The sequence below is a fragment of the Ambystoma mexicanum genome, chromosome 14 (genome assembly GCF_040938575.1).
Source record: "Ambystoma mexicanum isolate Mex_15411 chromosome 14, UKY_AmexF1_1, whole genome shotgun sequence".
In the NCBI taxonomy this organism is placed as follows: Eukaryota; Metazoa; Chordata; class Amphibia; order Caudata; family Ambystomatidae; genus Ambystoma; species Ambystoma mexicanum.
The window spans coordinates 304,138,526-304,165,617 of record NC_090940.1 but is presented as its reverse complement, the minus strand read 5'-3'; the positions used below and the strand labels follow the sequence as shown (position 1 = coordinate 304,165,617).

The window sequence follows — 27,092 nt, the reverse complement described above, 5'->3', positions numbered from 1 at the left end:
GAATTTGTAGCAGAGAGGCCTGAATCCACCAGCTGAATCCTCTTCAGCAGGCCTCAAAACCAACCAAACTATTCAACAGCCGGGCGAGCTGTTTGAATTTTGCCAAGAATTTTTGCAAGAACCTGTAGCAGTATCCAGAAAGCAGTGCTGTATCTGGAACCCGAGAGAACCACAAACCAGACCGTTGTGAGCAGATCTGGTGCTTGACAGACCCAGAGAGCAGAGCTGACCCAGATAGCCGGGACTTCAGAACCACCCGCCGGAAGTCCCGTCCAACCTGACCAGACCGTGACGAGGCCTATTTCAAATTGATATTGTGAGTACCTAGCAGAACTGTGCAGAACCAATCTCTTAGTTAAAATAATGTAATCCAAACTATGTTAACCTAAGTAGAACAGCCTCCTAGAAATCGTGTCATCTGTCATTTTTAAAGCTGCACAACTGTCACCTGTCAATTCTGCAGCTGCAAGCTGTCACCTGTAATTTTGAGTTTTACTTTAAATCCGAAAATCTACCTTTATTAAATCGCCTGTATCTCTGGAACCGTTTGGGCTAGGAACGAAATTTAACTTTCATTTTAAAGCTGTGATTCTAGGCTTTCCAACGACTTTTTCTGCAATCACGATTTACGCACTCGCGAAATTTACCGCAATTTGCTATTTTGGCTCAATTTCTCCACTTGTCAAAATAGCAGCTCCATTCTTTCTTTTGTTAAAATCCGTTTGCAGCTTGGTAATAACTCATAGAGCATTGCTAAAGTGATCCTGAACTAATACCAACACGCATCTCCCACTCACCCTGAATCTCTAGAGGGAATTAAAATCAGTTGGCACATTTTCCCATCCATTGCCATCACATTTAAAAAGCATTTTGGGCCTGTGTCTCAAACTCCTACCTGTTTCCTCTAAGCTTGCTGGGGGGGAACTGAATTTCGTATTGTATTTGATTGCATTCCTGAGAACTGTGTGCTCCTCTTTCCATCTCCTTCCATTTCTTACATTGCATAGGGGAGGGGGTGAATTGCCAGAGAAAAAGTGATTATATTATCTTTTGCTAAAATCATATCAAGTATTTCTGTACTGCATTTTATTCCTCATTGCATTTCCTTGAAACCATAAAGCATTTTCAGCTACCTCATCCTCTATACCACTCCTAAGTAATCAAGTGTACCACTGTAACATTACCCATTGTGGATCCACACCATATGTCTCAGTGTACTATCAGATATTAATATATTATAAAAGTGTGATAGATATATATTGTTGAATTGTCCAAATAAACCTTTTAATTTGCAAAACAAACCTACTTCTTGGCTCAGTGGGGTGAGGGGGATTCTAAGAGGGGGGTGTTATACAAGGGTTGTCATCCAGAGTACTGAACTGGATATAAAAATACATCAATAAGGGTTTTCCTCAGCATCCCAGACTAGGCATTGACTTAGCTGTAGTGTTGATTGAATATCGCTTACAAAAGTGGGGGCTCGGAGCCGGGATATTCTGGGTTAGATTTACCACTTGTGCAGATTAATACAGTGTGCCAACTGACCAGATACACATATCCGGTTAGATCACCACACTGTTTTACACTGTGAAAGCATCCCTCAAAGGAACGGTCTAAGGAAACGGTCTGTTTTGCAAAATAAAATACAAACTTCTGTAAGTCAGGAAGGAACTCAAATTCCAGAATGACGACCTTGGTAGATATGAAAATAGCCAGAGAGCACTTCTTACATAAGCTATTTGTGAGAGGTGAGTGGACTCATCAGGACCAAACGGTCTGGTTGCAGGCAATCGCGCAACAGGTCACTGAAACAGGGTCAGATATATGGGGAGATCAGGGTCCCCTACATGTGGCCCTGAGTGAACTATATATGGCCACTAAAGCCAAAGATGAACCGAATAAGATTGCCAGGATAGCGGCATATTTGTATCTATATATGGGAGCCATGCAGGACAAATGTGCTGAAGGCCAAGATCTGGCAAATAGGCAACAGATGGCGTTAGAAAAGGCCCAATCTGACCTGGTCTCTTCTGAGCAGAGGCTGCAGAGGAGCCAGGAGTCAGAAAATGATAGTAGGCAGTATATCATTAAAATAAAAGAGGACATGGATATACTGCAACAGGAAAAGACAGACCAGGATAACAGAATTCTGGCTTTGCAGAAGGAGCACCAAGACAGTTTGGACTCCTTACTGCAGAGCCAGAAAAAGCTGGAGCAACAGATCAATTTCAACAGGGCATGCACAGAGCAAGTAGCCACCCTGCAAATCCAACTAGACAGAGAGAAAGAGGAAAGCAATAAATTGATTTTGAAAGACCTGGATACCCAGGCAGAGTTTGATGAAGAACGCCAGAAAGCTGGTGCCTTTCAAAGGCAGAGGGACGACCTGGCGTCACAAATGCAGGCTATTGGTCAGGAAAGGGATACCTTAGGCCAGGAAGTCTGCCATTTAAAAAGAAAAATTGAAGAAAATCACTTGGCCCTCCAGGGCCTGGGTGACCTTCAAAAAGAGCATCAGGGCTTGTTAGATCACACCAGGAGGGTGGAGGAGGCTCTGGCAAGAAAGGAGCAGGCCAGTAAGGATGGGACTGAGGAGGTAACCCTCCTGCAGCAGAGACTGGCCCAGTACTCCAGGACCAATCAGGAGGCACAGAGAGAAAATGAGGCTCTCTGTCAGCACAATGATAGGCTCCAGCAACAGGTAGCGATGCAGGAGAGACTGATAGAGTCTAGTAAGGCCTTAACTGAGGAACTGAAAGCGCAGGCTCTTGCATTGCAACAGGGAACAGGGGCAGATAGAGATGAGGTTCGCTGGGAAAGAGAAACTCCTGAGCATAACCTCAGGAGCCCTAGTGCCAGAGGCCTTCACCTCTGGACTCTGCCACCCCCATGTTCCCTGGCGCACATGAGCACGGGGCCACAGGGATGGCAGATTACTATCCAGCTAAAAGCATGGGGCTCATAGGGCAGTACCACCCAGGAATGGAGGGGCGGGCATCCGGGTATGGGCACCCAAGCACAGTGCAATTTAGTGGGGAACCCCAGGAGAGAAGGCCCATTAAGGGCATCCTGAAAACCTCTGCCCAGTTAGGTCAGTGGGGGGGGGGCGGTACCCATCAAATCCTGGCAGCAAGGAGGGGTCTGAAGACTCCTCTGAGCATTACAGGACACAGGAGACCAGGTCCTCACATTCTGCCAGCCATTCCCAGGCTTGCAGAATCCGGGAAAACCTGGAAGATCAGACGGGCACCTCTGGGAGCAGTGCTTCTGAGTCAGAGGATGAATGGACCAGGGTTACCCGAACCAAAAAGGCCAATAAGGCAAAAAGGGCCTTGCTTAAGGACCCATTGAAACAAATAAAGGCAATAAGGAGTGTCATCACGCCCTATCATAAGAACGCCAAGTATTCTGTTTGGGAACACTTGGAGCTCTATGAGCAAATGATGGAGACTTTCCATTTGAAGGACAGCAGTAGCTGCATCCAGTACGTCAAATGGACCTTCTCACCAGAATACTCCAGTTTCTTTGCAGGGCTGGAGGATCAAAACCATTCAAGGTGGTCCACATACAGGGCGGCCATCTTGAAACATTTTTCTGTGCACAGAAATCCTCAAGAGGCTCGCAAGGCAGCCTACAATTTGCAATGTTGGGAGGATCAGGCCCCACAAGAGTTTGTGCAAGAATTAAAGCGTGCTTTTGTGCAGACCACCAGAAGGGTGCGCACGGATAGCAGAGAATTTATCAATATGTTTTTCCATGCCTTACCCAAATACATAATGACCCAGCCCGTGAGAGATTTTCATGAGAAAAGATCTTTAGACTTGGTCATTGAACAGGCTACCCGGATCTATGAGGTGCAGAAGCCCATCGAAAATAAAAATAATGCGCCGAAAAACCCCAAAACCAACAGCACCCCTGCTGCTGCCAAGGTGGCAGAGGTAAAGGTTGCACCCGTTTTAGATTTGGAGATGGGGGGGCCTAAAAACCTGCCTGCACCAAATAATTCACAGCCCAGAAGGCCCTCGGGCCAGTCACAGACAGGGAGTCGAGGAGGTAGTCCCACAAATGCTCCCCTGACTATGTAAGTCCCTGCTACAAGGGAAACCGACCAATCCTGGGTTATGTGTGGACTCCTCCAGCCCAAGGGGGGGATCCAGCCAAGCACCTAACCTAGGGAACTTCCCTCCCAACTTCCCACAGGAGGGCAGAAATTCTCCAAATCCTGGGCAGAACTTTTTCCCCAGTTATCCACCCAATTTCCAGCCCCAAAATCATCCATCCTTCTTTCCCCAATTCCCTGAGCCCAGACAACCTAATCCGGGAGAGGGGAGGCCAAGGGTGGAGGGGTACCAGAATCTTCCCAACCCAGGGTATTACCAGAGAAGGGATAGCTATCCTTCCCGGGATCAGCCCAGGGGAGAAAACAGAACCCCGTATCAGCCTGAGCGGGTTTCACAACTCGAGCGCCAGGTCCAAAATATGGCACGAAATCTGGGTCACATACTGAGGGCTCAACAGAACCCTCAGATAAGCATGCCACCGCAGAATGCCCCAAACTCTGGTCCTGGTGCTCCAGAACAATGACGGGGCAGCAACCCGATAACCCACCAGTTCCCAGGGAGGACGCACAAGGGGAAGGGGGGTGTAAAGCCTTAGAGGAAGCTTCCTTCCCAACTTGTAAACAGCCCCTGGAAAACCAGGAACCGGAAACAAAATCTCCTGCCCCTGAAGGCCTGCCTCCCAAGGAGCAGAGGGGGGGGGTAGGAGAAACAAAGGACCCAAACAGACCCACTTTGTGGAGGAGGTACAGGTCTTCCAATTTGAGGGAGAGGGATGCTCAGAAGATCCTGGGAAAAGGATCTTCTCCTTCAGAGATGGGGAACTCCTCCCAAGGAAAAATGGGTCCCCAGGGATGCCAATTCAGACTGGGGAGATGTGGAGACTGAGCTACCGCCGCCCATCATCTCATCCCAGAACCGACAATACCAAAATCCCATGGGTCAAACCCATCCTGATGACTGCCTCCAAAAAGGGGGGGGGGCGGCCCAGAACCCGCAACCATTTCCAGTTGCCAACTTTTTCTTTCAGATTCCCCAGGCTCTCCATAGAATTCTGCCCAAATCTCTTCGCTAGCAATGTTCAAAACCAGAAAGTTAGCCCACCAGTTGTCCAAAAATGTGCATTATCTTTGCCCCCTTGAGGAGAAGGAGGGAAGATATTATGCCCCGGTAAAAGTACAGAGGCAGGGTACAATTTTGGCACTGGTGGACACTGGATCCCAAGCTACCCTTCTGTCCAAAAGGCCCTTTGATGAACTAAATGCAAGAAGGGGGGAGAATTACCGTATTCCTCTCACCTCTCTTCCTGGACAACTGCAGAACTTTGACGGGAAGGAAATTCCTGTCGAGGGGACTGCAGATTTGGACATCAAAATTGGGCGACACAAGGTGAAACACCCGGTCATAGTAGTGACTCCAGAGGGCACCCCTTGTTTACTAGGGAATGACCTCCTGAGAAGGTTGTCACGCCTAATAGATTGCGTAAACTAGGTCCTCTGGACTCAGACTAGTCGACCAATAAAATTAAAACAGAGTGTCAACCATTTTAGTTTAAATGGCACCTGCCACATGGTTGAACAAAAATCTGACCAAGTAGAATTTCACTTCCAGAACAACCAAATTCCAGACATGACAGTAATAGCAGTAGGACAACAGACTGGTGATGGGGGGTCCTCTCTATTTCTGAAAATCAACCTTCCTTCCAGTTTAAGGTGGTATTACAGACTGGAAGGAAACACTCTGAAATTCTTTACCAATCCACAATCAGACACTCCCACTCCTATAGTCCAGAAAGAGGTGAAATCAGCTCAGAGCCTGGCTGATATTCAGCAAATTGGGGAGCAGTTGTTCATCCCTGTTCAGTTAAATGATGGGAAGGACTCTGTTCTCGCTCGAGTGTGTGTGAACAACGGTAAGAGCTTCATCAGCGAAGCCATGTTCTGCCAACTCCCAAAAGATCTAGCCATTCCCACATTCAAACTGCTAGACAAACGGGAAATGGACCTGGAAGCACCTAATTCCAAACATCTCCTGACAAGCAGGTGTATGCTCAAAATCTCCATTGGCAAAAAGAGCATAGTTCATAATTGTTGGGTCGTGCGAGACGTCACTGCCGCCTTTTACTTAGGCAGTGACATTCTCAATCGCTTTGCCATTAGTTTGGACCTAATAAACTTCAAAGCTTGGTCCCGATTAGCGGATAATCCCATGGGCTTTGATGATCAAGAAAAAGCATTTAGGTCAGCTCAATTGCTACCTTATGCAGTTGAAATTCAGCTTAAAGAGGAAGTCACCATCCCATAAAGGACCCGACAATTCTCCCTGGAAGTGAAAGTTAAAAGAGGAGAAAAATTGAAAAACCCTGATGCTTATATTCATCTAAATGCTTCTCTCCAACAGCAAGGGTTAGGGGTAAACCCAACACCATTAGTCAACATAGAACATGACACCATTCCAACAGAGGTGGATAACAGCGACTTAAAGAGTATTACTCTAGCCGCAGGCCCCATTATTGGAATGGCGGTTGATGACCGACATTTCTCCATTGATTTAGGAAATGAACTGTTAGGACCGATCCCCAAGGACTGTTTTGACAGTGACAGTGAGGACAATACAACACCAGACAGGATTTTCACCCGGCATGGGGGGAACTTCCTGGTGCACACTTCTTGCCCTTATGGTAAGGAAGATGTGACTTGTGACTTCAGGAGGGATGAGGTGATTTTCCAGGTCCATGAGGGCTGCCTTTCCCACCTGAAGCCTCCAGTCCAAATCAGCACTCTGACCAGGGACTTCTCCACCCAGCTGGAGGAGGCCGCTGAGATAGCCAAACCAGAAGTCTTTCCAGGCTTCAGGCAGATGGTGGAAGAGAGAGTCAACCTAGCTGATGCCTGTGTGACTCTGGAACAGAAGCAAAAGTTGAAACAAGTTTTCTTGGATTTCCAAGATCTCTTTGCGGTAGACTCATATGACTGTGGTCGCACCGACATCCACACAACAACAATTCCCACGGACCCTGGCATGACTCCAGTGTTTGTGAAGCAATATCGCTTGCCTCTCGCATCCATGGAGTCCCTTACTGAAACAATTAAGAACCTTGAGTCCCGGGGAATAATCCGTCCAGTACACAGCACCTTCAATAATCCGGTGCTGGGAATATTGAAGCCAAACGGCCAGTGGAGACTCTGCGCCGACCTTAGGGAGCTCAACAAACGGGTCCATACTTCCCGATGGCCTCTGCCCTACATTGACCAAGGGCTGGCCCAGATTCGGGGGTCACAGGTATTCACTGCAATAGACCTGACCAATGGATACTGGACCGTGCCTGTCAGTAGGGAGGACCAATACAAACTGGCTTTTACCTTTGGGGGCCAGCAGTACACATGGACCCGGACTCCCTTCGGATACCTCAACTCCGGCAATGAATTCAACATTTTCCTACATAAGGCCATGCCCAACCTCGGTGCGAGGGGTAACCTGGCTTATGTAGATGATGTCCTCATCAAAAGTTCATCTGTGGAAGAACACATAGCAGAGATCCGTTATGTTCTGACACAGTTGAGGGCCGCCAGAGCAAAACTTTCCTTCCAGAAAGCATAGTGGTGTAGAACCTGTGTTAATTTCTTTGGGCATGAGATTACTCCTCAGGGCCTCTGTCCCCAAGAAAAGAAAGTGGAAGCACTTCAGAAACTGAAGGATCCCACAACTCTGCGGGAACTAAGGAGCCTCCTTGGACTGACTAATTACAGCAGAAAGTTCATTGAAGGCTACGCAGAGATCACTAGACCCCTGATTCATCTCTTGAAGGGGGGGGGTCAAGTGGGAATGGGGTCCAGAACAATCCGAGGCAGTAAGACAACTCAAAAGAAGCCTCTCACAAGCGCCTTGCCTAGCTTACCCTATCAGAAACAAGGATTTCTTCCTGGAGACAGGGTTCTCTAATACGTGCTTGACGGCAGTATTATACCAAAAGCATGCCAAGGTCAATAAAGTAATCTCCTATGCGAGCAAAACTTTATCCTCTGTGGGGGAAAAATTCAACGATTGTGAGAAGGCACTCCTGGCAACGGTGTGGGCATTGAAGAATTACCGCCCGTTTATCCAGGGGGAACACATCATAGTGGAGACTCCACACCAGCCTCTGCAATATCTCCAAAGTGACAGGATCCGGGCCGGAAATGTGAGTAATTCCCGAATTACTTCCTGGATTCTGTCAATGCAAGGCTTTCCTGTGGAGGTCAGATATGGGCAAAACAAGAAGAGTCCCCTCGCGCAAGATCTGGCTGACTTGCATGATTGTGCCAGAGAAAACTGTCTCGAGGACGAAAGTCTAAAAATCAAGGGCAGTATGGAGGCATACCTTAATTCCCCACGCAAAGTCTTTGTAGAAGACAAGTGTGAGGGAATGCCCACTATCTATGTGGATGGATGCTCTTACCAGGTTGACAACAACGGGGAGAAAGAACTGGTGACCGGCGTAGGGAACGCATGGGTGAATGAGTCCCCAGAACCCTCTGCTGGATACAAAATTGGTCCCCGAAGTAGTCAGGTGGCAGAATTGATGGCTGTGCATCAGGCCATCCTCACTGCTGTCCAACATCAACTCCACGAACTGGTCATAATCACAGATTCGGATTATGTACGGAACGGGTTCGTGGAGCACCTGGTTAATTGGAAAACCAGAGGCATGTTATGTGCTAATAACAAACCCTTGAAACATGGGAAGTTAATTCAAAACATTGATGATCGGGTCACATCGAATGGGTTGACCATCTACTGGAAAAAGATCAAGGGTCATTCCAAAGTAGAGGGACCAGACAAAACTGGAAATCACTTAGCTGATCAGCTGGCCAAAACCGGGGCCATCCAAGGGGATCTAATAGAGATAGAGTCCCTGTTGGGGGAAATCCAGGTCACTGCTATCACTACGTCCCAGACCAATGCTCACAATGATCTTTCAACTGCACAATGGAGTAAGGAGACCCCTGATGCTGATTTGATCACAGCTCAGAAGGGGGATCCAATAATTGGTAAGTTTTACCAACACATTGAGGACCCTGAGAACTTTCCCTTGACGGATACCGATTACATCGGGAAAGAGGACCTAAGAGTGTTGATGAAATGTCCAAAAATGTTCCGAATCCAAGACGGTTTGTTGATAAGGAAATCCCAAGCCGGCCATGATCAGTGGGTGGTTCCTACCTCATTCCGAAGCCTGATGCTAAGTCACGCCCATGATGCGGCCACCGCCGGTCATAGGGGGTTTCACACAACACTGGAAATCTTAAGAGAGGTTGCATACTGGCCACACATGGGGCAGGACCTCGACCAATACTTGAAGGGGTGTCTTGTATGTGCACAATTACAGCCATCATCCCTCACACACCGTGCGCCTCTCCAAAAGAGGGGGATGACACTGCCATGGTCAGATTTGCAAATCGACTTTGTAGGCCCTGTGATTCGCTCGTCTAGAGGAAACAAGTACATGTTGACCATTACATGCTTGTTTACCAAGTGGGTGGAATGTCTCCCAGAGTCAGACAGAGGTAGCCACTTCACCAGTGAAGTAATGACAAATATGTGGGAGATACTGGGGTTAAAAGGAAGCTACACATTGCTTACAGGCCAGCTTCTTCTGGAGCAGTGGAGAGATACAACCGAACCATTGTGAGCATATTAAAAAAGTGTGTGGCAGATTCTGGGCCAAGTTTGCATATCCGATTACCTCTGGTCCTAATGGCCATCAGATCTACCCCTTCATCTGCAACTAAAATGTCACCATTTGAGTTGATGACTGGACACAAGATGGTGCTTCCCCAGCATTTGCTCTACAGGACTGAAGAGCAGACACTGATAAATGCCTCCACAACTCATGAGTATGTAGAGAATTTAAGGAAACACCTTCAGCATGCTTTTGCCTATGCTCAGCGGAATCTAGAAAGATCAGCTGATAGCATGAAAACCCACTACGACCTGAAGACCACCAGGAAGGAATATACTGTGGGGGACCGGGTCTATCTATACAATTTCCAAAGGAACCAGGCCAAACAGCGAAAATGTTTGCTTACATGGAAGGGACCATTTGAAATTCTAGACAAAATCTCCCCTGTGGCCTACAAGATCCGCATCCCCAAAGGCAGTTTGGCAGAGGGGGAAGACAAGTGGGTCCATATAAATCAGCTAAAGTGTTGCCATCCCAGACACACTATGCAACAACTGGAGGAGTCCTCTGCAATACCAGAGGGGGCCGCTCCAGAGTAATTCAATTCCAACCCTAAAATATCCCACATATAGTCTCTAAAATATTATGATTTGGAAAGAAAAGTCTTATAATTGTATCTTGTTTTGGTTAAAATAAGAACGCAAATGTTTTGACTATAAAATGTATATGCCACCCCACCATATCAATGGTGGGGAAGAAATGTCTAGGAATGTGTATTGCCGCTTTGCTTTATCATCCTAGGAGAGATGAAACCATGGAGACTGACCAAGGAGGACAACCGGGGACCGGGAGCAGAGACCTGAGAGGCCCGGGGTACCGCCCAATCCTCCCATCAGGACCAGCAAGGAGAACTGATTGATCGACTGGAAGGAGGAAAAGATGCTGAACTGTGCCATCTATGGAATTGGAAGAAGAGGAGGTGAACATCCCAGATCTTGCGAGTTCCATCAGTGAAAGGACAGAATGGCCATTGCAAGAGGGGGGCTTGTGGGATGTTTTTACCCATGCATCCAAGCCCTACCATAGAACTGTGCAGTACTGGCATGAAAAACATCATGATGGCCAGAACTCCCCAGAGAGTGCACAGGGAAAACATGAAGAATAGGCTGCCACCCATTATTGCCTATGTTGTGAGCACAGGAGGGTACTGCCTAAAACCACCATTGGGCTACACACACAGTAGCCTGAAACCATTGGGAATGGCAATGCTGATTGCCAAAAAGCAACTCAGAACTGTGGGGAATTAATTTTCTTAATCCCAAAAATGGTTGCAATACCGGTACTCACCACTATCAGAAAGCCGGCATTTTAAAACCACCAGACTTTTGTGTAAAACTGAACAAATGAAACAAAACCAGGCCAAGGAAAGACTTGCTAAGAGGTGGATACAATGTAAAACTATATTCTGAAATGACTTGAAGGAAGTAATTATTTAATGTATATGTAAAAATTGTAAGTTTGATTCAAACTGGGAACTAAAGTGACATTTAGCTGAATTCTGCCTGACAACTACCCCCGACAGGAGAAACCTGCTCAGCCACTCTTTTCAGGCCTAGCTGCATCCTGCTTCCCCACCAAAAGGAGTTGACACCTCTCTGATTAGATTAGGGGTGGAGCAACTGGGAACTGGAAGGGACAGAACAATGAAACTTCCTTGACTCAGGCAAATGTTATATTGGGGGCGTCGTAAAGTGGCTTCCTCTTGGGGGAAACTGGGAGGGGCAGTGCCTCTGCCAGCCAGCTGAGCTTCGGGGAAATGGATAAACCAGTTATTCCACCATGTGATGTCGGAAGCCACACCCCTTTTTGACCAGGGCATACTTTTAAAAAGATGGATAATTCATAGTACGGACCTGTCAAAATTATATAAATAATATCATTATTCTTGTGATTTTTCTGTGCACATTTTAAGAGGTGTTAGGACCCTGTGGTATGTTCCTAGGGATAGTAGCGGAAAAAAGGTTGCTACTCCAAATGTATGCATGTTAAAAATCTGACACTTTATCATCTGTAACCCATATCCCTGGTGCACATTTGTGTAAAATCTGGAAAGGTTTAGAGGTCGTTATCTGGATGAAAAGGGGAGAATTCTGTCATCAGTGGACACGACATCGTACAAAGACAGGGATCGGATGGTTTGGTGCTACAGAAAATATGTTAACTGGACCTATAATATTAGAAAAATGGTACATAGATAAATATGTATTTGGGTCAGAAATAGATTTGTGTGCAAATTGACCAGGGGAGGATCCTCTGACCCATAAACGGACCTCATCATGATGACAATCCATTTCCTTCCCCCAATCATGGGAGAGGGGAGAATTGGGCCAATGACAAGAAGAGAGTGGCAGGCTTAGCTAGGCCCAGGCACACACCCATTTTCAAAACGCATAAAAAGAGACTGCTGGGACAGGTAGAGACATTCAATTCCATTTGCTGCGGAGCATGCTGACCGACGACTTCACATCCAGAGATCCAGACTTCAAATCCATCAATCTCCAGAACCTGTAGCAGAAATTAACTCCAGAATTTGTAGCAGAGAGGCCTGAATCCACCAGCTGAATCTTCTTCAGCAGGCCTCAAAACCAACCAAACTATTCATCAGCCGGCCGAGCTGTTTGAATTTTGCCAAGAATTTTTGCAAGAACCTGTAGCAGTATCCAGAAAGCAGTGCTGTATCTGGAACCCGAGAGAACCACAAACCAGACGGTTGTGAGCAGATCCGGTGCTTGATAGACCCAGAGAGCAGAGCTCACCCAGATAGCCGGGACTTCAGAACCACCCGCCGGAAGTCCCGTCCAACCTGACCAGACCGCGACGAGGCCAATTGATATTGTGAGTTCCTAGCAGAACTGTGCAGAACCAATCTCGTAGTTAAAATAATCTAATCCAAACTATGTTAACCTAAGTAGAACAGCCTCCTAGAAATTGTGTCATCTGTCATTTTTAAAGCTGCACAACTGTCACCTGTCAATTCTGCAGCTGCAAGCTGTCACCTGTCATTTTGAGTTTTACTTTAAATCCGAAAATCTACCTTTATTAAATCGTCCGTATCTCTGGAACCGTTTGGGCTAGGAACGAAATTTAACTTTCATTTTAATCACGATTTACGCAATCGCGAAATTTACCGCGATTTGCGATTTTGGCTCAATTTCTCCACTTGTCAAAATAGCAGCTCCATTCTTTCTTTTGTTAAAATCCGTTTGCAACTTGGTAATAACTCATAGAGCATTACTAAAGTGATCCTGAACTAATACCAACACGCATCTCCCACTCACCCTGAATCTCTAGAGGGAATTAAAATCAGTTGGCACATTTTCCCATCCATTGCCATCACATTTAAAAAGCATTTTGGGCCTGTGTCTCAAACTCCTACCTGTTTCCTCTAAGCTTGCTGGGGGGAACTGAATTTCGTATTGTATTTGATTGCATTCCTGAGAACTGTGTGCTCCTCTTTCCATCTCCTTCCATTTCTTACATTGCATAGGGGAGGGCGGTGAATTGCCAGAGAAACAGTGATTATCTTATCTTTTGCTAAAATAATATCAAGTATTTTTGTACTGCATTTTATTCCTCATTGCATTTCCTTGAAACCATAAAGCATTTTCGGCTACCTCATCCTCTATACCACGCCTAAGTAATCAAGTGTACCACTGTAACATTACCCATTGTGGATCCACATCATATGTCTCAGTGTACTATCAGATATTAATATATTATAAAAGTGTGATAGATATATATTGTTGAATTGTCCAAGTAAACCTTTTAATTTGCAAAACAAACCTACTTCTTGGCTCAGTGGTGTCAGGGGGATTCTAAGAGGGGGGGGGTTATACAAGGGTTGTCATCCAGAGTACTGAACTGGATATAAAAATACATCAATAAGGGTTTTCCTCAGCATCCCAGACTAGGCATTGACTTAGCTGTAGTGTTGATTGAATATCGCTTACATCACACAACCTCTCGGCCGGGAAATGGCCACACAAGTCCTTCATATCATCCGCCACCCGAAAGCAGGCGTAGGTACACTTGCGTGTAGCATTTGCAGCGCGTAAGTGGGGTTGCATGTCGGATTTCGGGGGCGTGTACACAACCGGGGTTAGGAACTTACTCAGTAGTGCGCGTAAGCAGTGTAGCGGGGTGCAGGAACAGTTTACGGGGTTTTCACACAAATTTTCTGTGTTCAGACCGAGTTACGATTTTTCATACGTAGGTTATCGGGGTACCCAGAACAGTTATGGGGGACCCTGCGCAGGGTCCCCGAGATGCAGGCCTGCTTGTGGGGAATGCCACATACTGTTTGAAGGGTGCATGTATTAGTGCCCGGGGAGGGCGCAAAGGTGGCTGATCTGGCTGTTTATGGTGTGAGCGTTTTCGTGGAGTTTGGCTTGCGACTTGCGAATACGGTAACTGCGCAAACAATTCCATGAATACGCATGGCACACATTTTCTATCTGCATGCAGGCTCGCGCATTATTTTCTTTATTTTCATGTCTCTATTTGACATACCAAAAAGATGTTTGTGTATGTTACTCTTTAGTTACATATGGCACATCCCTGGGAAGGTTAACTGTCATGTTCTTGCTTAAGCATTTTAGTGGCTGCTGCTTTGGGATATGGACTAAATGCATCTGCTCAGCATCTAAGATCTTCTAATTGTCTAAACAAGCCAGCCACTGCCTAGCGTGCACACCAGATGGCAACTCAATGTCACTTGGCACCTTGATTAGGAAAGTTGAGTTCATTGTGTGTCACCATGCAGACAGTAGTCCATGGCAAATCAATGCAGTGATATGTGTGCAGCAATGTTTTGTGCGCTGCACAAGCCACCCCCCTGTTGATTAATTGCATCTATGTGGCGCTTCCGATGTAACAGCACATATGCCTGTTTTTGTCTGATGTGTCCAATGTCCATACAATAGCATACTTGAAGGTTTTGTGTATGTGGCTCTGACCAGCATGCCATACTGTGCCCACACTTAAACGCAATCAAAGAATCTGCTTCAAATTGTACATTCACTAGGCCAAACGCTCTTTCTACACTGGCACATCATGATTTTCACTAGCTGCAGGCCAGCACTAATAAGAGATGCTTATGCCAGCTCTGTTAAATAAAGCATGGGCCTGCTCTTTTTGCAGATATAAACCATGAGGCCTGCGTAATGGTGAGGAGGTAGTGGCCGAGGAACTGTGGACCCTTTACCATGCATTAGAAGCCGGTTTTGTTTAAAACGCTTCATCACCTTATTACTGGTAAGGCTAAAGTTTCTAAGAGGTACAATTCTTTCTGTGTAGCCTTTCTGTGCATTGTTTATTGGGTCTTTCTTCTACGGTATCCTGTCCTGTCTATATGTATAATTCCCAAAAGATGTTTCTATATTGGGGTTGGGCATGCTCACACTGAGACCCAGCCCTTCCTCATCTAAAATTCTTCAGAAACAAGAAGCAAAGGAGCCCTTGTACCCCATTTGAGTGTCTGTAGTTGCAGCCATTTTATACTTGGATCCAAAAACGTAAGCTGCCCAAATGAGTATGTATGGTTTACAGTTACAAACATTCTAAGGTAGAGGTGAGTGTTGTGAACAGTGATGTGAGCCATCATGAATTTAGAGATTCACACAAACAATCCTTTTATCATAGGCTTGTTTATCCAATATAGAGATCTCTGATCACTGTAATGCAAAGTATGCAGGAAGCCTCACTGGTGCTATTTGTCCCCTTTCCCACTCTCATAGAAATATTTTGAAAGAGTACAATAAGAGTGTACCAGACTGTCCATCTTGGAATGATAACCTTCCATCAGAAAATATTTCATATGGTTAGTCTAGTATTGCCCCTTACGAAATACACTGCAATACAGGGACAGAGGGCAATGGGCCCTCATACCCCGGTACGCTGGTCACACCGCAGTGTGCCAATACGGACAGTTTGAAACTGCATTCAGGCAAGGCCTTCCCTAAGTGCAGGTGACAGAAAAACCTTTTACTTGGACAGCAACAGCTGTGTTTTCCCATTAGAATTATTCAATAAAGTGCTTGCATTATAATGTGATGAAACTAATTTGACTAAAAAGTCAAATTTCCGACTGCACCTCCTTAGAGGTACTCTGCCTTTCCTCTCCTTCCCCCAGAAGCTCATGGTCTCTCAAGCTCTGGTTCTCTCTAGCTTTGACTATTGTGACAGTCTCTTTCTAAATCTACCTGCCTCTACTCTCCGCCCTCTGCAACTTATCCAGAACAGGACTGCAAGACTTGTCCTTGGCCTCAAGCCCTGGGATCGTATCTCCCCAGCTCTGAAATCTCTCCACTGGCTCCCGGTGGATGCAAGGATTAAATTCAAAACCCTCTGCATTGTCCACAAGGCTTTCTGGGGCCTGGGTCCAAAATACCTTCAGCTATCCCTCCGCAAATACCTCCCCTCTCGAGCTCTTCGCTCCTCTACCTCCAACTCACTCAGGGTCAGTCGTTTTTCTAAGAAACGAGCTGGGGGTAGATCTCTGTCTTCGGCTGGGGCCTCCCTCTGGAACAGCCTCCCTGCCACTCTAAAACTTGAGGAGAATCATCTCCCGTTCTGGAAGCACCTCAAGACCTTCCTCTTTTCTTCTGCCTTCGCTCCCCCTCTCCCCTGCTGATCTGTTCTCTCTTGGCACCGTGCACCTGGCCACCCTCTGTCTTTTGGGCCCAGGTACCTGCTCATCCTGCCACCCTCCCGCACTGCCTCCAGGTCACCACTTGCACTGGGGTCTGTATCTGTACCCATACAGCCCCCCTTTTTCTTCCTGCACTATCGGACCTACCCTGTCTGCTGCCTTAAACCTAGCACTTGCAAATTGCTGGCTGCATTACCACTGTTTGTTGCTTTTATTATTTATTTATTGTTATTTATCTGTTTCTCCTCTGCTTCGCACTTTCCACCTCTCCCCCCTTCCATGCATTTTTCCCCTCCCTCTCTCCCATGCACTTGCGCGTTCTCAATGTCACTGGGCCTAGTAAAATCGCTGTTTTGTTCTCCCCTATTCCCCTCCCTTGTCTTGTCGCGCTCTGAAACACTTGTGTACGAGCGCGATAGAAATAAAATATCAATCAATCAAAACCAGCTTCATTTTTATAGCAATTATGTATTCATATTGAGGAGGGGTTTTGTCACAGGACGCACAGGTGTAGTTTGGGAATGGCGTGTGCTGGTGGAGGGGGTCTGGTGGGGGTCGGGGAGCATTCTGGTGTTTCGCCCTGGGCACCAAGTTGGCTAGAAACTGCCCTGAGCTGCAGCCGTCCAAAGTTATCCGAGTGGGAGGTGGTGCAGTAGTGGGGAGCGCCAAAACAGCGAGTCTAGATGCTGATACCACAGAAGCAGCATCTTGGCGATTAAAATCGCCATTCTCGTGCCCCCCACGTCCATGACGCCTGGCCCGAGCCTGCATGGAGCTGTTTCTGCTACCACATGTGGCAGGGGCACTATCCAGGGCCCAAATGGCCTGGCACAGGAGAGAATTTTTCCATCGACCCATGTTCGCCGCTGGCGGGAATCTCGCGGCGGAAAACTACACATTTTGCTGCCCGCGATGAACAAGTCCCTTTCCGTCGCAAATAATAATTTGTTTCCCCTTCAGGTGACGAGACATCAGAGCAGAGCTTACATTGCGCGTCAACGAGTGACAATAACAGTGGTCAGGCCTATGCGCGCGGGGAGGCCTCGCGTTGATGTTTTCATCTGCCGATTTCTTTTGTCTGTTAACAAAACAAGCTATAAAATGGGAGCACTGTTATCCCGCGAAAACTATTTAACCTTCTGCCTCCTATTGCTAGTTTACACATTCTCTCAATATACGGTGATATTGCGACACCGTCGTCTTTCCAAAGGCTTCCTTCCAGGAAAGACTCTCAAAACGTGTTCATGAGGCGCTTTCAGTCCCTCACCCGCGTGCAACGAAAAAAACAAGAGGAATTACATTATGTATGAAATGCGAGCTGGAAATTGCCAATCCCGCCTCATAAAGCATTTCGAAATAACTCTCCCCAACTCTGCTTTAAGCATGCATTTAATTTGTGCCCTGGGAACAAAATAATGGCGCTGAGATTAAAACATTCGAATAATGATTTATGCAAATGTGTATGTACAAAGCAAGGCCGGCATTGCCCGTAGCAAATCATTTAAGATGTAAGATGGCATTTTGTGGGCTTTTGCGTCGTTGCTATGAATAGAAACACGAGGAGTAAAGAATGGGGGTGGGGGGAACTGCGAGAATGTGCTATTCCAGGTGCTATTGCGAGAATGTGCTATTCCAGGTGCTATGCTTTGCCAGGGCGTGCAGGCACAGCCTGTGAGCAGGTCCTATCTAATAAAGAGAGTTAGCTAATTATATTGACATCTCACTGCATACGGGTAACATACTTCTGGAAGAAGTGGTCAGTTTTATTTCATTTATGAAGATTATTTTTAGTAAAAGGTTTTTCATTTCATATATATATATACGCACACACAAACAAAACAAGAGGGGTGGTAGGGGCTCTACTCTGGGTCCCAGCTGCAGTAAGTTTAAATGGTCCAAAGATGTTCTCCTCCTAGCGTGTATTCATGCCTCAGCGATCTTCAGGGGGCTTATTGAATGCAGGTGTGCAGGGTTGAATGCCTCTGGTATGTACCAGGCAGTGGCAGCAGGGAATTCTGGTAACTGTAGTGTAGAGCCAGCCAGGATCCAACTCTCCCCCATTTTCAATGTTAGCCCTCAGTGGGGAGTGGGGAGGGGGAGGGAGCTACCATCAGTATGGCACTCCAAAGTTAGGCAAGAGTAGCCCAGGTGCAGCCTATTTTATATATATATATATATATATATATTCAGAAAAAGACCCTCTAATACTGATCCACAATGAGACCAGGCAAAAAGTAGGCGGAATGCACTCCTTGGAACAGTGGAGGACGCCTGGATGACTCTCCACACGAAGACAGGGACACCAACGCTTTTTCAGACTGAAAAGTGCTTTTAATAAATATCAGTCAGCATGATAAGGAAAACAAACAAAAACGACGCGTTTCGCGGCAACACACCGCTTGATCACGTATATATATATATATTACAATACGACAGCACCCCCAAGTAATATATTAGTTCACCCTGAGTTAGGAGCCAAATTAGCAAAGGATTGTGGGTATGCCAACCCAAATGCACATCTTCAGAAAAACAACTGTTTTACAGGGCCGTGCTCTGGAATACATAACTTCTTCAACCCAAGGGAGACAGTTCTCAAGGCTGCAGAAAACTGCACACCAACTTCACCCTTATTCGCTATTATAAGTGGAGTAGATATATTTACGTGTGTGGGCCCGTACTACAACAAGGAACTCGGCCTATAGTTCCAACAAAACGATGGGGTTCCTGTTGGATTTAATGTACACACTTAGTTAAGACCCATCAAATTAATTTTCACTAATTGAAGGTGTCCTAAATAGCCATACCAAAACAACAATATATGCTGTGTAAACAGTTTAATGAAAAAGCCAAAGACTCACATCCTTTTAACGATTATATTTCACACAAAAACAAGTGAAGAGCCACGGATACAAATCAAATATGAATGAAGAATGGTGAGCAAAAGATGCAAAGCAAATGCAGATAATTAATTCCGAAAAAAGAAACAATTATGTTTAAAAACACAGTTAAGACACAGTAATAAATTAACACAGTCCAGAATTTAAATACAGAGACAAATAGATCTTTCATATAACACAGAGTCCTAACCAAGTGTCCAAATTATTAAAAGAGTTCTGAGTGCAATTCTAAAAAAGACAAGCAAATGGAGGTTCAATTCAGGGAATAACCATAGTACTTAAGGTATTAAATTATTCAGCAATGGGCCTAAGCTTCAGTGAAACATGAGTATCCTGAGATTGCGCAATCCTCCTCCTAGTCGAGATTAGCCAACCTTGAACCGTAGTAATTGTGAGAAACCTAGGGATATTCTCACATGTAGACCCCAAGAATCCTCTATTCAGGTGGCATTGGGAGGGCCAGCGCCCTCGGATCCCAACCCTGGGAGTGGACCAGCAAGGGAGGATCACCTGGATAGGGGATTCCAGGGTTGTCTTCGTGGGAATACCCCAGGCGAGATGCTGTATTCTGACAGGGCAATAGAAGAGGAGGAGGAAGTCCCGGATGCCTTCATGGGATACATTGATTCCAGCCACCCAAATCCAGGTCTAATTTTACCTAATTCCAATCCCGTCATCCATGACCCATGGGGGAGGAAGGAACGAGTCAATTGCTCAAGGTGGAGGAAGAAAAACCAACTAAAAGTTGGTCTCTCTAGGTCTCTCTAGGGAGCAATGTATTGACTGCAAAGCCACTGTATCTATGTCTGTGACCCCAGAAAATGGGACCCCCACTACTGCTAATGCTCATACTGCCAGGCCCAATTCTTCTACCCCAATCATGCAATGTATTGATGCAAATGTTACCATGCCTGTACCCTAGAAAATGGGACCCCCACTACTGTCAATGCTCATACTGCCAGGCCCAATTCTTCTACCCCAATCATGCAATGTATTGATGCAAATGTTACCATGCCTGTGTCTGTGACATCAGAAAATGTGACCCCTACGATAGTAACCACTACATCCCCCACCCCTGAACCCCACCTCAAATGTGCCCTGATCAACGCCCGGTCCATCAATGCCCACGCCTTCGACATCCATGACCTCATCCCCACCAATGACCTAGATCTCCTTTTGGTCACTGAAACTTGGCTACATGAAGCTTCAGGACATGCACTATTCCTCGCACTCCCACCAGGCTATGCTGTCACCAGATAGGATCGCCCAACTAAAGATGGAGGAGTTGCACTAATAGGCAAAGATTCCATCCCCATCCGAAATATTGACAAAACTATCAACAATAATAGCGACTATCTCCAAGTAAAACTCACCATTTCTCACCACTGCACCATTACCCTACACCTTACCTACCAACCACCAGGCCCTCTAGGCGACTTTCAGTCCTCCCTCACCCACCTCTTGGCAAACAATCTAAAGAAATCAACCAAAGCCATCCTCCTCGGTGACGTCAACCTAGGCCTGAATGACACCAAAGATCTTGCCGCCAAATCACTTAACACAGCCCTTAAAACCCTAGGATTTATGAACGCCACCACAGACCCCACCCATTCCCTAGGCAGAACACTACACTGGATCGCTCAACACAACTGCCCTCTCACAATCACAGGTAACACTCCCACCCCTTGGTCTGACCACCATATCATCACCTTTAATATCCCTACCACTAGAACCTCACCCCACTCCCCTCACCCCCTACCACCTGCCCTCACAAGAAGTGCCCGCCAACTCACCAAAGAGAGACTCCTACCATTTCTACAGGGACCTGCCTTTAGACCTCCCTTCTCCAATGACCCAGAAACCCTCGCTCAGAATTATGACACTGCCATCACTGCAGCAATCAACTCCATCGCCCCACTCAAACCGCATAAAACTAAACCCACTAGCCACACCAATGCTTGGTTCACCCAAGACCTCCTTAAACTCCGTACGGACAAACGTCCTGCACTAGCACGCTGGCAGACATCCCACGATGCCAAAGACACAATAGACTTCAAATCACGCTTAAAAGAATATAAGAAAGCCATTATCCAAGCCAAAGCCAAATCATTCGAAACCAGAATCACAGATGCGAAATCCAACACCAAGGAAATGTTCGCCATATTTAGAGAGCTTGAGACTCCGACACCCCAAAACTTCACCAAAGATAAGGCATGGTCTGATGCCATCCAAACAGCTATGCGTAACAAGCTTAACTCACTTCAAGCTAAAATTATGAACACCAGACTTGCGCTCCCTACTTCCCCCACTTTGGCCGCATCCTCCCCATCGGATGCTTCCCCCACCTTCTCATTCAAAGCCATCCAGGAGAAAGACATGATTAACCTCATGAAAGGTATCACACCCTCCAATGGTAAAGACGAACCCTGCCCCGCCTCTATTATTAAGGACTGTGCAGACACCCTCACTCCATTCCTAACATTCTTTGTCAACGCCTCCTTCACCACAGGGAAAGTCCCCTCACACCTCAAGGAAGCATGGGTCCGGCCTGTCATAAAAAAACTACACTTGATACCATTTCACCCAACAACTACAGGCCAATTACCACTGTCACGTTCTTACTCAATATTCTGGACAAAGCAGCATACCTGCAAGTTCAGCACTTCCTCGAAGAGAACAGACTCATGGGACTGAGACAATCCGGCTTTCACCCTAAACATGGGACAGAGACCCCCCTACTCAACCTCAAAAACACGATGGATGACGCAAGAGACCAAGGTAAACCGGTCCTGCTTCTTCTCCTCAATCTCTCTGCTGCATTCGACCTTGTAGATCATGACGTCCGATGCCATCACCTCACCGCCACAGCCAACTTTTCCCCAGAAGCCACCACATGGATCACCTCTTTCCTACAAGGCAGGACCATGCAGGTCCTCTCTGATCTAGCCACTGCCTCACCCACCATCATGTTATGCGGTGTACGTCAAGGCTCTTGCCTCTCCCCTACCCTCTACAACATCTTTACTCACCCCTTCTTTCTCATCCTTGACGCCATGGGCATCTCTTACACCAACTACGCTGACGACACGCAGATCCTTCTCACACTTACAGGGTACTATGACACTGACTCCACGACTCAACAACATATACAATACCATCCAAACATGGATGGCTGTCAACTGTCTTTGCCTCAACTCGGACAAAACACAACTCCTACTCGTATGATCCCCTGACACCCTCAAAAAACTTGGCACCCAGTTTAGCCACTTCACCATCTACTCCATCAGAATTCCAGTATCTGACACAGTAAAAACTCTAGGTGTCTATCTAGATTCAAATCTATCTATGACTAGGCAAGTAAATGCAATCGCCTCCTCTGCTGCCTACCATGCAAAACTTCTCAATGCAGCCAGGCCCTTTCTCTCCAAAGTCATCTGCACCAACATAGCTAGAGCCATCACTGGATCCCGGCTGGACTACTGCAATGTTCTCTTCCTAGGGACCTCCACCAAAAATCTGGAGAAACTGCAAGTAATTCAGTATAGCGCCCTGCATGCAGCACAAGGCATCTCTAAAAGAGAGCACAGCACTGCCGCCAGAAAAGCCTCCCACTGGCTCACCATAAAGGAGAGGATTATCTTCAAAGCCCTGACCCTCATCCACAAATGCATCCACCTCTCCGCACCAGCCTACCTGTCACAAAGAATCCACCCTGCCTCCTCCACAAGACCTGCCAGGACACCCTATGCCAATATGCTCTCCGTACCCAGGGTAAAAGGAACTAGAGCAGGTGGCGCCAGCTTCCCCTACCTTGCCTCCCTACACTGGAACGCCCTCCCCACTACCCTGCGAGAGGAACCATCACTCATTGCCTTCCGCAAGGCTATGAAAACTACCCTGTTCGCCTGATAAACCCTACTTGCTGATGAGACTACCTTCTCCTTCCTCAGGGATACTGTGAATGTTCACTACTGCAATTAGTCTTCTGTACTAAGGACCTTCTATGCATATAATGTATAATACCAATGCTAACTAATGTTTGAACTCTGTACCTACTGTAACTAAGTTTCCTACAAGTAACAGCGCCACAATGCCCCTGGGCTGTATGTGCGCCATACAAATGCAAAAATAAATAAATAAATAAATAAAACAAAGACAGAAGTCTGATGTTAATATCCCTTCATTCTCTACCAATCTAGATCACAGGGAATACCATCAAAACGAATGTTTGTATGTCCACTGTCAATTCCCTGATAGAGTAGCGGGTAATAGATCTACCCTCCAAAACCCTTCCATCGCCCCCTTCCCCATTTCTAACAAATACTGAGACGAGGAGGAGGCAACTAAGATCAGTGAAGATTACCCATAGAAACAACATGTGGAAACTAAGGGCAGCCTACTATAGAAAGAACTCAAGTTGTCCCACTAATAGAGTCAGGCAGAGTAAAGCACTTAATAATGACCACTTACTCCTGACTCCAATTTACTATTTTTCAAGTATAAAAGGTGTGGTTTTTCACAAGAAGGAGAGCGAGCTGGGGAGGCTATCCGGACCAGAGAAGCCTAGGAGCAGAGAGCAGCAGGAGCTGAAGCCTGGAGGAGGCCGCTGTGCCGAGACTCTGGCCCGGTGCTTGTGAGGGGCTGCAGCGTGAATAGGGAGCCATGCCTCCAGGGAGCCAGAGAAAGGCAGCCTGTTTCCTGCTGGTGGTGTTCGTTACCATGCACGTTCCCTTGGGACGTGTGCTGGTCCCAAGGGTATCTGAGGGGCAGGTGGTGAGACCCTGACCTCAACCCTGTATATCCAGAGGGACCGCTTGTCAATGCGACACTACCCGGTGAGTGAGAGAGAGAGAAACTCGGAAGCGTGCATTTAACTGAAGCGGAGCAGGTGAAAGACACAGTTTAAAGGAGCACGGAGTGGAAAGTAAGAGAAGGTGTACAAAGGACAGAAAGTGTAAGAAATTATCAGAACAAGAGAAATAGAGGGAGGGAAGGTGCACTAGCGGCACAGAAGAGAAAGACGTAAGTGGGGCTAGCATTGCAGAAGAAAAGTAAAGTGAAAGGCATGTGAAGAGTGCAAAGAAGGAAAAGTGGCATAGAGGCAAAGCGTGTTAGTAAGGAGAGGACAGTGTATCAAGTGTGCGGGAAGCACAAGAAAGAAACAGGCAAGTGCAAGGGGGAACGTTAAGGGAAATGAAAGTATGTAAGGTGTGAAAGAGGCACGATAAGAAAGCAAAGGAAGGTGCAAGAGTGCACAGTGAAGGAAGGAACAGCAAAAAGAAGGTGCAAGTGTGCACAAGGAAGAATCAAAGGAGAACAAGAAAGGGTGCAGGAAGCATCTGAAGGTGAAAGACCCAAAAGGAAGAGCAAGGAATAAAGAGAGGGGGTTACAGATCAGAGTGGTCACGCCTAGGAGGAGCAAAGAAACAGGCAGTTTCGAAAGTCCCTGATTGTACCCCACAAGTGAAGTGTGTGTGAAAGAACAGTAAACAAAAGGAAAGGTTCATCCTGACAAGCTGAACTTGTGTGTGAACCCAAGAAGGGCCCAAGCTTGGGGAAGGGAACCCTGAGAGGCCTAACAAAGTGGAATACTTCTCATTTTTTGGTATTGAAGGAAAGCAAAGTACATCCTGACAAACTTGAATTTTGTGTTGGAAACTAAAATGGGCCTGAGCTTGGTGAAGGGAACCCCGAGAGGCCTAACCAAGTTGGAGACTTATTGTTTTGCAGTATTGAAAGCATTGAAGCTTCGGGAAGGGAATCCTGAGAAGTTTCAAAAGGATCTGTTATATTTATTTTGTGATGTTTGGAACTTAGAAAGGTTGGAGCTTGGGGAAGGGCACCCCAAGGAACCAAAGAGACTGAAAGTATTTGAGAATATTACAAGGGCTCTGTGGAGAAGGTCTTACAAACCACCCTTTCTGATTGAACGTTTGTGACATAGACTAAACTTACACCTGGTAAGAAGACCACCTAAAACCAACCCCGGTTTCCTATTTTCTGTTGAACCACTATGTATCCTTTTTAAAGACTTCCTATGAAATGTTTGTAAAGAGTGAGGACAAGCATAGGTCTAGACACAGACACTCTTTTTTTTTTTACTATTATACATCAACAGTCTTTAGAAACATCAGTTAAGGAAACCTTCCCTCTAGAGTTAGGGCCAGTTATGCATTACACCAACCCAGGAACCATAGTAAATAAAAGTTTTGAATCTACCATGCCTGTCTCACATAATCCAATGTTTCAAACAGTACTTCATAGCCTGAAGTTGTGCAGTCCTCTACTTGGTCTACATAAGGTTACAAAAAGATTATTATGTTTTGACGTTAACTCCTTCATCGATACAGGTATATGAGTTTATCAGTCATGTATGCTGTGGCAGAGAAGCACTACAGGAGTTAGACCACTGGACATAGTTGAAACAGGATTTTTATGAATTTACATGAAAAACCTACCATACCTGTCTCTATTGGTCTGATGTGGTTTCCTATCTGCAACTGAAAACTTAAGGCCCTCGCCAGGATGTTTTTTCAACATAAGAAATCTGTACTAAGACCGAATCCTAATCTATCAAAGCTGACCCTACCACTCTATACAAATTATAATACATAAAGTAAATGCCTTTTAGGCTTGGGTTTTGGCTGATACCCTTCTCAGGTAACAGTTCTCGAAAATAAAGTTTTGTCACAGTTCTCTGTGTTTGGCCTTTGCCAACAGTCCCTGGCTCTAAAATTGTTTAGTTTTGATGCAGCTCATGAAAACAAGATTCACTTCTTAATCCTTTTCCAATGAGTTGGTTTTCAGTCTTTGCTTACTTTTCTCATCCCCTTCCAAATACTTGGGATCAGTGACATATTTACAACAAGGCCAACTAGGCCCAGTCATAGGGCAGCATTTTATTTCAGTTTATTTTCTATTTACTTGTTGACATTTATTAAATATAAAGCAAGTTTTGTTTCTCCCAGCCTGACTGATCCACAACACTGCATGAGTAATTTTGAGCTCTTTGCAGTCATTCCACTCTGACAGCTACAGTGACTGCTGGCCAAGCATAAATATGCTTGTTATCTACAAAAGCTTTATTGTTAGGATGACTTATCTTTTTTTTTAATGACAATGCGTACCAAACCCGTTGTGCTTTAGGTATTTAATGATTCAGTCATACCACTCTCACAGATATATAACAAATATAAAGCTCTTTGGTAATTCTTTTTTTTTCTAAGATTTTATTAATTTCCAAAACAAACAAACCAAACCAAACTTACAGTGGATACACCATGTCAATCCTGGCTTCACGTCCATTATTATATTCCAACACACTGTATCTCCCAATCCCTCCCCCCTCCCAAGCCTACTCTCGCTCTTTTCCAGTCTCCTCCTTCTGCAGTTGGGAGTCCTCTTTAGCGGAGCACATTGTGTCTCCATCACTCGAACCCTCATGTGAGGGCCCAAATAGTTCAGCTATCAATTGCCTCCAACCTGCTAGGGCTCCGGTTTCTTCTTCTGTCTCCCCTTTACACGCTTCCTGCCAGACTACTGTTTCCGCCTCCGCCCACCTCTGCAGATCCCTCCACCACGTATCCAAATTGAGCCTATGACATGCTTTCCAGCCCATCGCGATCCTTCTCTTTGCCAGGACATACGCCAGATCTTTCAATTTGCTTACATGTTTAAGCTTACGCGATCTAGGGAACCCTCCCAGCAAACAGGCCCACACGGTATCAACCTGCATACAGATCCCTTTGTCTTCCATTTTCTGTGCT

At 46.1% G+C, this 27,092-nt stretch overlaps 1 protein-coding gene across 1 annotated transcript in view; it reads left to right on the top strand.

Moving 5' to 3' along the window:
• The window catches only part of FOXN3 (forkhead box N3), a 1,349,433-nt gene that overhangs the window by 602,674 nt on the left and 719,667 nt on the right, over nucleotides 1-27,092 (top strand). Inside the window, exon 3 of the mRNA XM_069637430.1 lies at nucleotides 14,920-15,033. The gene's annotated coding sequence lies outside the window, so the exon portion shown is untranslated. The remainder of the gene's footprint in view (nucleotides 1-14,919; nucleotides 15,034-27,092) is intronic.